Raw genomic sequence first — 12099 nt, 5'->3', positions numbered from 1 at the left:
CTGACAGAGGTTTTTGCCCCTTATACTATCTGATGTTGGTAACACAAGCATGTTGAACATAACTAACTCGACAAACAAAATTGCAACAGTTTGGCTTTCTTTTGTCGAAAATACTTCACAGTATAAGATCCAATACAATGTGAAAGTGCAGATAGACATATTTCGTAAAATATATCGGTTACAAATTACGTGTTTGTATATTTCCTGATCTCATATACCCGAACACCAGCATATGGGAAACTAATAACAAATGTAACCCGCTGCTCAGCACCATACCCACAGGGAAAAGCAAAATTGGCCACAGTTAAAACTGCGCAACGATACACAGGTCAATACAGACGCATATATATATATATGCACACAATCAACGTGGCGACGGTGGATGCAGTTATAAAAGAGTGCCCCCACATGAAACTCGCTAAAAGCGACGTATCGACCAACAATTTGCCCATCTGCCCAACACCCCAGCGACATCTTCCTTTACCGACACTCCTCGTCCCAACAACACTGGCGATGTTACCAGAATCGTCCTGCGTGACATCGAGGCCGCCTATCCGGCTGCCTTCGACTCCAGTCCCTCTAATGCACCTTCAGTCATGGTTTCCCTGATCCAGGCCGTTGTCCGCGAAGAGTTCGCAAACATTGGTCTTCACACCATCTGCTCAGCCCATCGCCCTGATACCCACCCGGCTTCTTCGATTCCGCCCCGTCCCACATCTTCTTACCCGCCACGTTTCCGCAACCCGTCTGAATGGCACACTGCAGACGACAAGTCCATTTGTTTTCACTGCCATCGAATCGGGCACATTTCTCGGCACTGTCGCAGTCGCTGGAGTTCCCCGAACCGGTCTACTTATACTTCCTACTCTAGCCACCTCCCCCCCCCCCCCTCCAACGTGGCCCTTCTTGTCCCTATGCTGCCCGCTCTGATAATGCAGACACAGATGCTCCTGCCCTGAACCACTCCTATTCTCGTTCGCCTTCGCCCCAACGACGACAATGTCGCTCTGTCCAGCCCCGTGGCTCCTGCTCGCCGTCTCCCTTCGGACGCCGCTCCCAGCCGGAAAACTAGACGATGCAGCGCCTCGTTGCGACGTTGCATTGCTCCCTACGCCGTCAAATCCTCTACTAACGCTGCCCACTCATCTGAACCTTCTTGACGTGCAAGTCGACGGTGTTTCTGCATCTGTTATTATAGACACTGGGACGCACTTGTTGGTAATGAATGCTGCACCTAGCAACCACCTGAAGAAAATAATCACGGCCGCCGCGACGCCTGTTGTCCATGTCGCCAATGGCGGAACAGCCCCCGTAATTGGTATGTGTGCCACCCGCGTCTCCTTCGCCAATCGCTCCGCTATCGTGCTATTTAGTCATCGCCCACTGACCCCACGACATCATCCTCGCCTTAGACTTCCTCTCCCCACATTCTGCTCTCATCGATTGTTCCGCCAGTACTCTCCGCCTTGACCTGCCTGTTCTGGATCCCGCTGAAACACACCCCAGTCGCCTCAATTCCGTCGACTTCGTTCGCTTGCCACCTTCGGCACTGACTTACGTTGAGCTCGTGTCATCCCCACCAGTACCCGATGGTCACTACATCACGGCTCCTATGCAAGGCGTCCTCCTTACACACGGGATCACAGTACCTCATACAGTTTTATCTATTACGGCGAATTGCGTCTGCCTGCCAGTCGTCAATTTTGGCTTGACGACACAAGTGCTGCCACGCGGGATGTCTCTGGCCCAGCTTTGCTCATTCGATGATCAACTGAGTAGCTTCTATAGCAGTAGACAGTTCAGCCGATCCTCCTCTACCATAAAAGTCAGCAACTTGTACCATCGCCGATTTACAGAAAATGATTGCGCCCGACATGGCATCCGAGTACGCTCTTGAGCTCTACCGCGTTCTGTTTTTCTACCACGATATTTTTTACTTTAACCATCGGCCTTTGGCCTAACCTACAGCTGTTAAACATCGCATTAATACCGGCGATGCCCCTCCTATTCATCGCCGCCCGTACCGAGTATCATCCGGCTGCGCGTCAAGTTATTCACGCCGATGTTCGCAAAATGCTTGCCAATAACATTATTGAAGCGTCATGTAGTCCATGGGCGTCACCTCTTGTACTGGTAAAAAAGAAAGATGGATCATGGCGCTTTTGCGTGAATTATCGGAACCTGAACAGGGTTACCAAAAAGGACGTGTATCCCCGACCTCGGATTGATGACGCCTTTGACTGCCTCCAGGGTGCTCGCTATTTCTCCTCTATAGACCTTCGCTCCGGCTACTGGCAGATTGCCGTGAACGATCTCGACCGCGAGAAGACTGCCTTTGTACCACCCGATGGTCTTTATCAATTCCAAGTGATGCCGTTCGGTCCATGTAACGGTCCTTCCACTTTTGAACGCATGATGGTCTCCCTTCCCTTCATCACGGTTTCAAATGGACGACGTGCCTGTGCTACTTGGACGACGTTATAGTATTCTCCCCAACGTTCGCTACGCAGCTCGAGCGCCTCTCAACAATCCTGGATGTTTTTCGGATAGCCGGTCTGCAACTCAACGCATCGAAGTGCCAATTCGGCCGTCGCCTGATTACCGTCCTTGGACGAGATATCTCGTTGACGCGAACGGAGTGCAACCGGTACCAGGCAAGATCCATGCTGCTACGAACTTCCCTATTCCAAAGCGTGTCAAGGATGTGCGCAATATCGTCGGCCTGTGCTTGTACTTCCGCCGTATCGTGAAAAAATTCGCGGCCATAGCACGGCCACTAACCGAGCTTTTGAAAAAAGACGCCCCTTTCCAGTGGGGCGATAACGAGGCCTTTGCATTCTCGCTTCTAATCTACCTTCTTACAACGCCTCCCGTTCTGGCCCATTTTGATCCTTCTGCGCCTACCAAAGTCCGTACTGATGTCAGCGGTGACGGAATTGGCGCAGTACTGGCACAACGCAGCGCGGCCACGGACGTGTTATCACTTACGCCAGCAGGCTCCTCTCGCCCGCGGAGCGCAACAATTCCATCACTGAGCGTGAGTGTCTAGCCCTAGTTTGGGCGGTTGCGAAGTTCCGCCAATACTTATATGGCCGACCCTTTTCCGTTGTCACAGACAATCACGCGCTTTCCTGGTTATGCTCATTCAAAGATTCTACAGGAAGACTTTGTCGATGGGCCTTACACCTCCAAGGATATTCGTATTCTGTCACCTACAAATCTGGCTGACTACACAAGGACGCTGACTGCCTGTCTCGCTACCGGTAGACGAGCCTGACGACGCCGACAGTAGTACCACCAACGACATTTTCTCTGTGTCTGCCTTCGCTAACATCGCCGATGAGCAGTACCGAGACCTGTCGCTGCGAGTACTCATGGAGCGTCTGCGCTGTACACCTTCCGACGCATCCGTTCGCTGATACGTCCTCCAGGGCGGCATTCTGTACCGAAGGAACTTCCTCCCTGGCCGCTCTGATCTTCTTGTCATGCCAAAACATCTACGACAGACTGTGCTCTTTGAGATGCATCACGCACCCACTGCAGGACATTTTGGGATAACCCACACGTACGACCGTGTCCGCCACCGCTTCTATTGGCCTGGTCTCGCTCGCTCCGCCCTACGCTATGTTGCTGCCTGTGATCCCTGCCAGCGTCGGAAAACACTTTAGTTGCTACCTGCTGGTCATCTCCAGCTGATCACCGTCGCTGTGGAACTGTTCTTTCGTGTTGGATTAGACCTCCTCGGTCCCTTTCCGACGTCATCCTCTGGGAATAAAGGGGTAGGTGTCGCAACTGATTACGCCACCCGATACGCTATCACGCGGGCTCTCCCTACCAGTTACGCCACTGACGTCACGGACTTTCTCTTGCGTGACATTATCTTACTTCGTGGCGCCGCGCGACAGCTGCTTACTGACCGTGGTAGTAATTCCCTCTCGAAAGTTATCGCCGACATTGTGCGTTCCTGCTCCATTCAACACAAGCTGACTACCTCATACCATCCTGAAAGTAATGGCCCGACAGAGCGGTTAAACCGTACTCATACCGATATGCTGTCCAACTACGTTTCCAAAGACCACCACGACTGGGACATTGCCCTTTCTTACGTCACATTTGCGTACAATTCTTCCCGGCACGACACCGCCGGATTTTCTCCATTTTATCCATTGTATGGTCGCGACCCGACCTTGACCCTAGACACCGCACTTTCTCCTGCTGTGATCTCAACAAGCGAGTATGCGCGCGACGCCATCGCCCTCGTGCACCATGCTCGGCAGCTTGCCCGTACTTGACTGAAGGCCTCGCAAACCACTCAGCAGCTTCAGTACAACGCCCGCCACCGTGACGTACAGTTTTCGCCTGGTGCGCTCGTGCTCCTGTGGTCGCCCTCTTGTCACGCCGGACTTTCAGAGAAGCTCCTTTTGCGATATACAGGGCCCTACTGCGTGCTGCGCCAGGTGACGCCTGTGACGTACGAAATTGCACCTGTGCGTTCAACCACGTCCTCTGCTCTGGCATCTAATGATTTTTGTGCACGTCAGTAGGCTCAAGGCCTGCTACACTGCTGCCGAGTCCAGCGTTTAGTCGCTCAGAGACGGCGCTTTTGCCGCCAGGGGTAGTGCTACGGAACAGTATTTGCGATGACAAAGAGGTGAGCATGGTGAAGACGACGACGACGATTACAGGCTAGCGCGGGCTGTTGCCTTTTGGCCAAGTTCGGCGTATTGCCTTGTAAATATACTTGTATATAGCTTTTCGTCGGCGTCTTCCTACGTAACAATATATATACACACAAGACATACGCGCATACATCGTGTCCCAACTGCTATGCTCTAAGATTTAAATTTATCACAATGCCACATCGCTGGACAGAACCAAAGTAATCTTGTTTGCTGTCACTTTGATATAATAAAGTTATCTTTTGCATTCCGCTTAAGTACATAATTAGTACAAATTAATCAATCTGTTTCTGAAATACTGTAATTAGATAAAAAGTGTCAATGAGAAAATTGAAGAGCAACATGAAAAGCTGTCGAGAAAGCTTTCTGTTGCTCAATGCGTGCTACATAAAGGTTTTTTTACGAGCGGCAAAGAAGCTCGTGAATACACGCAAAGGGCCTTGGTCGGCCAGTCGCGCGGCAATGTTAGCACAATATTCTAGCAGAATATTTGCGGATAAGAGCGGGTTCGTTGTGACGGCCGTGCCACAGCCAAAATTTTAGCATGTAAAGCCTTTCTTTCGGCTTTCTTTCTTTTCACATGTATTCTTACCACAGAGTACAGCCAATGCTCCTGCGGGCACGACGATTGAATGCAAGGTCTAGGCACAGTGGCTGAGGCTGAAAGTGGACCAGAAATATGTCCTTGCCACGACTTTACCAGTTAGTGTGCGGTGATTACAAAGAGAAAGACAATTTATCAAAAGCTCGTCAGGGTTACAGTCCCTCTGGCGGCTGTAATGTGGTGCGAAATAATGCGGAAAGAAAAAAAGTTAGGACACAAAAGACAACACTGTGCTCTCGTATAGTAAAGGTGAACTGAGTTCCACTCAAATGAAAGGCCCGGAGTTGTGTTCCTAAGTTCAGTAACCAGTGTTTCTACCACTTGTTAGGCATGCGGAATGTATGTTTCTAGAATGGAAAGGATAGCGAAGAAATGGGACGCCCCGAAACAGCCGGTCAGCCAACAAAACCTTGCGCCGCCTCTTTTCCCGCTTCCACGCTTCGTCAGTGTGGAGTTATAAAAATAGAAAATAAGGCGTTAGAATATATATATATGTATATATATATATATAAATGGAGGAGAGAGAGAGCGATACTTCTATTCATATGAAAAGAACGATGCGTTATTCGGCCAGTAATATCCGCTCTTAGTGATTGTGCTACACATCAGTGCCGTGCAAAACAACAGGAGGCCCCTATTTTTATTGCAAACGGATGTATTGTAGGCGCAAACTATCATATTATGCTAAACTAAGTTTCTCAGAAATTTTCTTAAAATTGGTACAAACGACTTGTTCAAAATTTAAGCCACTGCCCATAATTTTGCGGGATAAACATATGCCGCATTTTTGGGAGTAGCTAAGCGTTTTGTTTGTTCACTATTTTCTCGGTAAATGTTGCGTAAAATAGGTTCCAACTTTGGTGCATTGGCCTACCTTTCATTTTCATTTGATTAAGTCACTATTGCGGACAGAACGTCGACAGAAAAGGTAATTTTAGTATGGCTCAGCTAATTCTCAGTCCAACCTTGGGTTCACTTTCTGCGGAGAGCCTATGTTGTATTAAATGAACTTTTTACCGTTCAGTGTTCTCGAAATTTATGCATGGCTTGACATATACACGTGGGGTAGAAGTTATTTCATTGTGACATAATTTAAACATATTGAATTAGGTATTCATGCATAGTTTGAGCTTCCCAAAGTAGCACTGTGGCTAAGATAAACGTCGCAGAGGTGAAGTATTCATGTAATGCGATTCAAATGTTTTGACAACTTCGCCAAGTTTAGGGTATATACGCCCGTCTGTCAGTCTGTCTCGCCGTCTGTCCTCAGTTAACCTCTTTTCCCGCCAATTAAGGTCATTGGGTAGACCAGCAGGTGTAATGGGTACAGCAAATGGCTGCTCTGCTCAGGGAACAGAGTGCGAAATGTATGAAATAAACTTCAGTCACGGGCTATCTAACTTATGATGTATGTCGCTCTTCAATGAACCGTTGGTGCCAACTTGGACCAATGAATATGTGCAACTCTTCAATAAACCTATTTTACGACAACCTGTGTGCCCAAATATGGGATACAGGGGATGGGCTGCGCTTCATATTACACGTCATAATATACAAAACATATCCACGATTAGACACCCATCTTAAGTTTGTGTTATCATATTAACGTCGCCAATGATTTCCGAAGGATGGATGCGCTGCTATTTTTTTGTCACCGGTGGTTCCTTACCGCGCATTTAGCCAAAACAGAATTTGTTGTCCATGCAAACACGGTCACTACGGTGAGGATGTGCATCCGTAATTCAGTGCTTAGCGTAGAATGTAACAGCCACTAATCCACAGCGTTTGCAAACTTCTACAAAATGAGAGGGCAACTTTCGCTCCAATGAAGACATCTCATCGCACAAATTCGTTACATACTTAAATATATTTAAATATATTTAAAGCACGAGAGAGAGAAAGAGAAACAGGATGATAGAGGCAAGGAAGGTGACTTGAAGAGCTTCTGGTTTGCTGCACTGGACTGGGGGAGAATAAGTGGAAAAGAGAGACGCATTCAATAACGGAGAGAGGTGGGAAACGTCGGCGAGATCCATATATTCTCTAATAAGCCAGTCGAAAATATAAAGCTCAAATTAGCTTTGACTGTGTTGTGACGTGACGAATGTATACGCCGGCGTTCCAGGTCTGTTGGCTCTGCAAGCGGTTGGTAGTCAAGACTGGCCAGCGCGGTTGCGAGTGACTGCCTACGTGTTCTGTATGGAAGAAAACGGCAAAGGACGTGGTAAATAGCTCGCTCGCTGCCACAGTGGTGACAAGTAGTACGATGTTCCCTAATGAGGCCGAAAACGAAGGATTTAGCAAAATGGACGCAAAGCGACTGCCAGGAATATTTTGTTGTCTCGGGCCAGGATGGTGTGCCGGTGGGGGACAATGTCGAAGACGAGATGCCAATCGATACAGACACCGGTGCTGGAAATTCTGCTCCACAGAGATTGTGTGGCGACATGTGTTGTTGAAACATTATAAAAATGACATCTCTCAAGTGTGTACTTTTTGTCTCCGGGAAAACACATGGCTGACGAGGTGTGGCTACCATATCCTGCAACAAACAATAATTTGATAGTAGCAAAAAGTGTGTATGCGTCATCTTATTTTCAGTCATGCACCACGTTCTCAATTGCGTATTGCAGTCACCAGGCACTCATTTTCTATGAAGGAGATTTAGTCAATCGCAGAAATCAAAGGCGTAGCTCCTTCATATCATAAATGGGCCCCTGGTCACTATCTGATCGAGTATCGCTAAAAACGTCGAAGTTTCGCCCGAGAAGTGAAGGATCGATTGCGATAGCAAATAAGTACAGTTATACGAAGTAAGGATGGTAATTTTATTGGCCGTGGAAACTTGGCAACATTCGCTTACTACCTGAACTAAGAAGCATGGTGTCAGCGCGCACACACAAACATAAAAATTGAAGGGTGTTTAAGCTTCGCCTTTCAGAGTGGAACGCAATAGCATTCAAAGATCCCTGACTTCTCACGCTTCCCAGCAACTCGAGCGTATGTTACCGTGATGTTTACCGGGAAACGCTGGCCGCGAACGCTGTGCACGAAGGCCGGCTTTCTGGTAGAAACACGGCCTCTTGCGCGGCTGGTTTGTGAATGTTAGAAATGCTGGAAAATGGCGTTTGTTTCCGTTTTCGCGTAACAGAATGTTTTCTCGTACGGGGAAATCACAATCCGAGAGCTATCATTGCTATAGGTTGTGTGTAAATCAGTTCACGATGTTCTCACGTATTTTAGCTTGAGAAATTCAATTAGTTCAGTACATTTCTTGCGTCATATGTAGGGCTTGAGTATGGATGGTTCGAAAACCTTTTTCGCCGAAACGACGTCCAACGCCGACACCATATCTCACCTGGAAAGTCGGAGCTCCTGCTGTACAGACAGGTTAGACAAGGTGCCAGGGGACTCACCCCACTCGATCAGGTGCCAATTAGCGTTCGTACCAGAGATGGGCACACCCTCCCGAGAGTAGACTTTATCAAAATCCTGGGGCTTTCAATAGGCTCAAAGGGCTGCAACGCTAAGACTATAGCCCATCTCACCACGAAAAGTGAGAACATTATTAGAATAATTATGAGAGTTTCCAACAAGAAAGGCGTTATAGGTGAGAATGTGCTCCTTAGGGCTCACTATGCTTTCCTCATGAGCCGTGTCATTTACATAGTCGCGGCCCTCAATTGGACGAAAGCGGAAATAGATAAATTAGACACGCTTATGCGCAAAAGTGTCAAAAGGGTGATCGGCGTGCAAACACGGCTAGCACAGAGAAACTCATGACATTCGGAATACACAACACAACTTCGGAATTAATAGAAGCACAAAGATCAGTACAAATTATTAGATTATCAAACTCCAAAGCAGGCAGAAGACTTCTGGATGCGGCAGGCCTCCGTCCTAGCTTCAATCAGGGAAATACCACGCAACTTGTTATTCAGACAAGGAACTCCTTTATCGTAGACCCTTTTCCAAGAAATGTCCACCCCCAACACAACAAAGGTCGAAGGTTAGTGAGGGCTAGAACTTTCTTAAAGAGCATATCCGGAACGGAGACTTTCGTAACGCGGTGCGACACGCCAGTGCCAACAAGTTCTCCGTAGCCATAGTCAATGACAGGTGAGAGCTCCTCTCGGCAGCCTCGTTGAAGACCTCCTCGGTCGATGTGACGGAACAGACTGCTGTAGCTCTCGTATTACTGGATTTAAAACGCATTACGGTGTACACGGACTCCCGAGCAGCCGTTAGAGCATTCGAATCGAGATTGATAGCCAAAGAAGCAGCAGGATTCTGAACGGCAAACATCCCTCTGACATCATTAACCACATAGTCTGGTCCCTAGCTCACATGCGACCATACGTATTACCGGGTCACCTGAACCCCAATGAGATAGCCCATGACCGTGCGCGAGGTTTCATATGCCGCGACGGGATGCTGTCTCGAGTGAGTTCGGGAGAGGTCATGCACAGTGATCCTCTAGTTACTTTTCATTAGATCGCATCGCATTACAGAATGAGTAGGCAGAGTTTTCAATTCCTCCATCCCAAGCTGAACAGGCCACAAGCTAGCACGCTTCGCATGCTCCAGACGGGGTCCTACCCCTATAGGGGTTTTCTGAACATGCTCCATCAGGACATTGATCCTCTCTGCCCAGATTGGGGCACTTAATTAGGCTCATTAAGTCACATGCTCTAACAGTGCCCTGTGTTACAGGAATTTAACTCAGAAGACTGGACGAATGCCATCACAAACCCGAAACAAGACGTCCAGCTCCTGGCTGTCCAGAGAGCCCGTGAATGAGCAGATAGGCATGGCCTCTCTGTTTCGACATGGGACTAGCCAACGGCTGTGTAGGGACCTACCTAGCAGGTCCCCGCCTAGCTCCTCAGGACCCCAAATAAACTTGTTTACTACTACTACTTGATTTAGAAGAGATAGAGGCATAAGAAGAGATGTCATAGAGGCATTGCGTAATCAAGGAGTACATGAGGCATACGTGAATATCTTGGGAAATTCTACAAATTCAACAGCTACCTAGTTTCTCTACAAGAAAAGCAGAAAATTGCCAGTCTAGAAAAGGAAAGGAGACACGATCTCTACCATGCTCTTCACAGCCTGCTGAGCAGAAGTAATCCAGCTATAAGACTGGAAATGATTAGGGGCGAGGATCAGCGGCTAATATAACAAAATATATACGTTTGCAGAAGACATTTTTCTGTTCATCAACACTGGGGACGAATCGCGACAAACGATGGAGAAGGCAAAGGTAATATTCAATAACCTGGCAATTGAACGAAAATTCAGGATCACCAGCCGATGTCTAGATTCTGTGCAGAAGTACGTTTATCAAGTTCAATTTCTTGGGGACTCTGATCGCGACTACGAAACATAGAGAAATAAAAAAGGCTTAGAGTACATACGGCAGACATTACAAAATTGTGACTGGAAGCTTACCCATCTCCTCGAAAAGAAGTGTACAGTCATTGAATTCTAGTGGTGCTAACATATGGGGGAGAGCTCGGAGGTTAACATTGAAGCTAGAGAACAAGGACTACGCAAAGAGCGGTGGAACGAAAATATCCAAGCGTAACTTTAGGTGATATGAAGAGAGCGGTTTGAATCAGAATGCATATTAAGACAGCGGATATTCTAGTTCACACCAACAGGAAAAAATGAAGCTGGGCTGGCCAAGTATTGCATATCGTAGGTAACCGGTGCACCATTTGAGTTAAAGAATGGGTGGAAAGGGAAGCGAAGAAAAGCGCAGTCGAAGACGGAAGAAATTTAGGTGGGATAATGAAATTAGAAAATTTGCAGGCGCAAATTGGAATCAACTAGCGCAAGACAGGGGTATTGGAGATCGTTTGGAGAGACTTTGGTAATGCAGAGGTAATAAAGAATAGGCTGATGACGATGGAGATGCTGGCGATGATGATGAATTATAGCTTTGATAACTACACCTACAATACATCACTTGCATTGAGACAGCGGTACACTGCAAATATATTTATCCCCAAGAAAGCACATCTTACAAAGCAAACTTTCATCATCAACGATTTTATCACACGTAGTAACATCGACAGAATGCTATGAAAGAACAGCCACGCTGCCTGGTCAGAACCGCTGTCAGGTCGATACAAGAGGCAACCTGGTGGTACAATTTCATTGTCAGAAATATTGTCACGAAGCCAAGTTCACTAATCATAGAGACATATGCACGTTATATAAGATTGATAGCGATTCCAAAGCGTCTGTATCGTTTAACGGCTTTCTGGCATTTACCGAAAGGAGGTGAAACTGAGGAACCGTGAGTTCCTAACTTTTGAGAAATCGGGCGTTTCTGCTTCATAGTACATTTCGTGTCATCGAATTGTCACCCCATACGTAATACATATGATTGATGCGGGGGAAGATAAACGCTTAATCTAGATTTACCCCAGCCGCACAATGTTTTGCTACTCAGAAACCTGTTATGCCGGAAGAAAATTACAAAGAACGTTAAGAAAATGGTGACAAGGAACGTTAAACGCAAAGTTGGAGGCTCAGACGATCTCTCACGAGGCGGCAACAGAAAAAAAAACTTTTATGAGTAACGACCTCAGATGTGAAAACGAAATCAGGCGAGATATATATTATGATAACGCGGATGGAAGCTGTATACCTTCCGAAGCAACATCAGGATGTTTTATGACGCGGAGTTATAAAGCGATAGTACACGAAGAAAAAAGAAACATCTGTTTGTTGTGATAAAGGCTAGGAAAACGACGATACTCGTCTAATTAGAATGTGAAGATATCTACAAGGTGGTCGGTTTAT

At 47.2% G+C, this 12099-nt stretch overlaps 1 long non-coding RNA gene across 9 annotated transcripts in view; it reads left to right on the top strand.

Moving 5' to 3' along the window:
* LOC135921084 (uncharacterized) overlaps window positions 1–7768 on the top strand; it is a 57562-nt gene extending 49794 nt beyond the window's left edge. For 7 of the 9 annotated variants that reach the window (XR_010570444.1, XR_010570446.1, XR_010570442.1 and 4 more), the window contains one exon: window positions 7409–7768. This is a non-coding gene — a long non-coding RNA (uncharacterized lncRNA). Of the gene's footprint in view, window positions 1–5276; window positions 5425–7408 lie in introns of all 9 variants that reach the window. The other 2 variants (XR_011512097.1, XR_011512096.1) reach the window with 1 other exon arrangement.
* Window positions 7769–12099: the final 4331 nt, after the last annotated feature.

This window comes from Dermacentor albipictus, chromosome 2, assembly GCF_038994185.2.
Source record: "Dermacentor albipictus isolate Rhodes 1998 colony chromosome 2, USDA_Dalb.pri_finalv2, whole genome shotgun sequence".
In the NCBI taxonomy this organism is placed as follows: Eukaryota; Metazoa; Arthropoda; class Arachnida; order Ixodida; family Ixodidae; genus Dermacentor; species Dermacentor albipictus.
The sequence above is the reverse complement of the archived record's forward strand: the minus strand, read 5'-3'. Positions and strand labels throughout refer to the sequence as shown.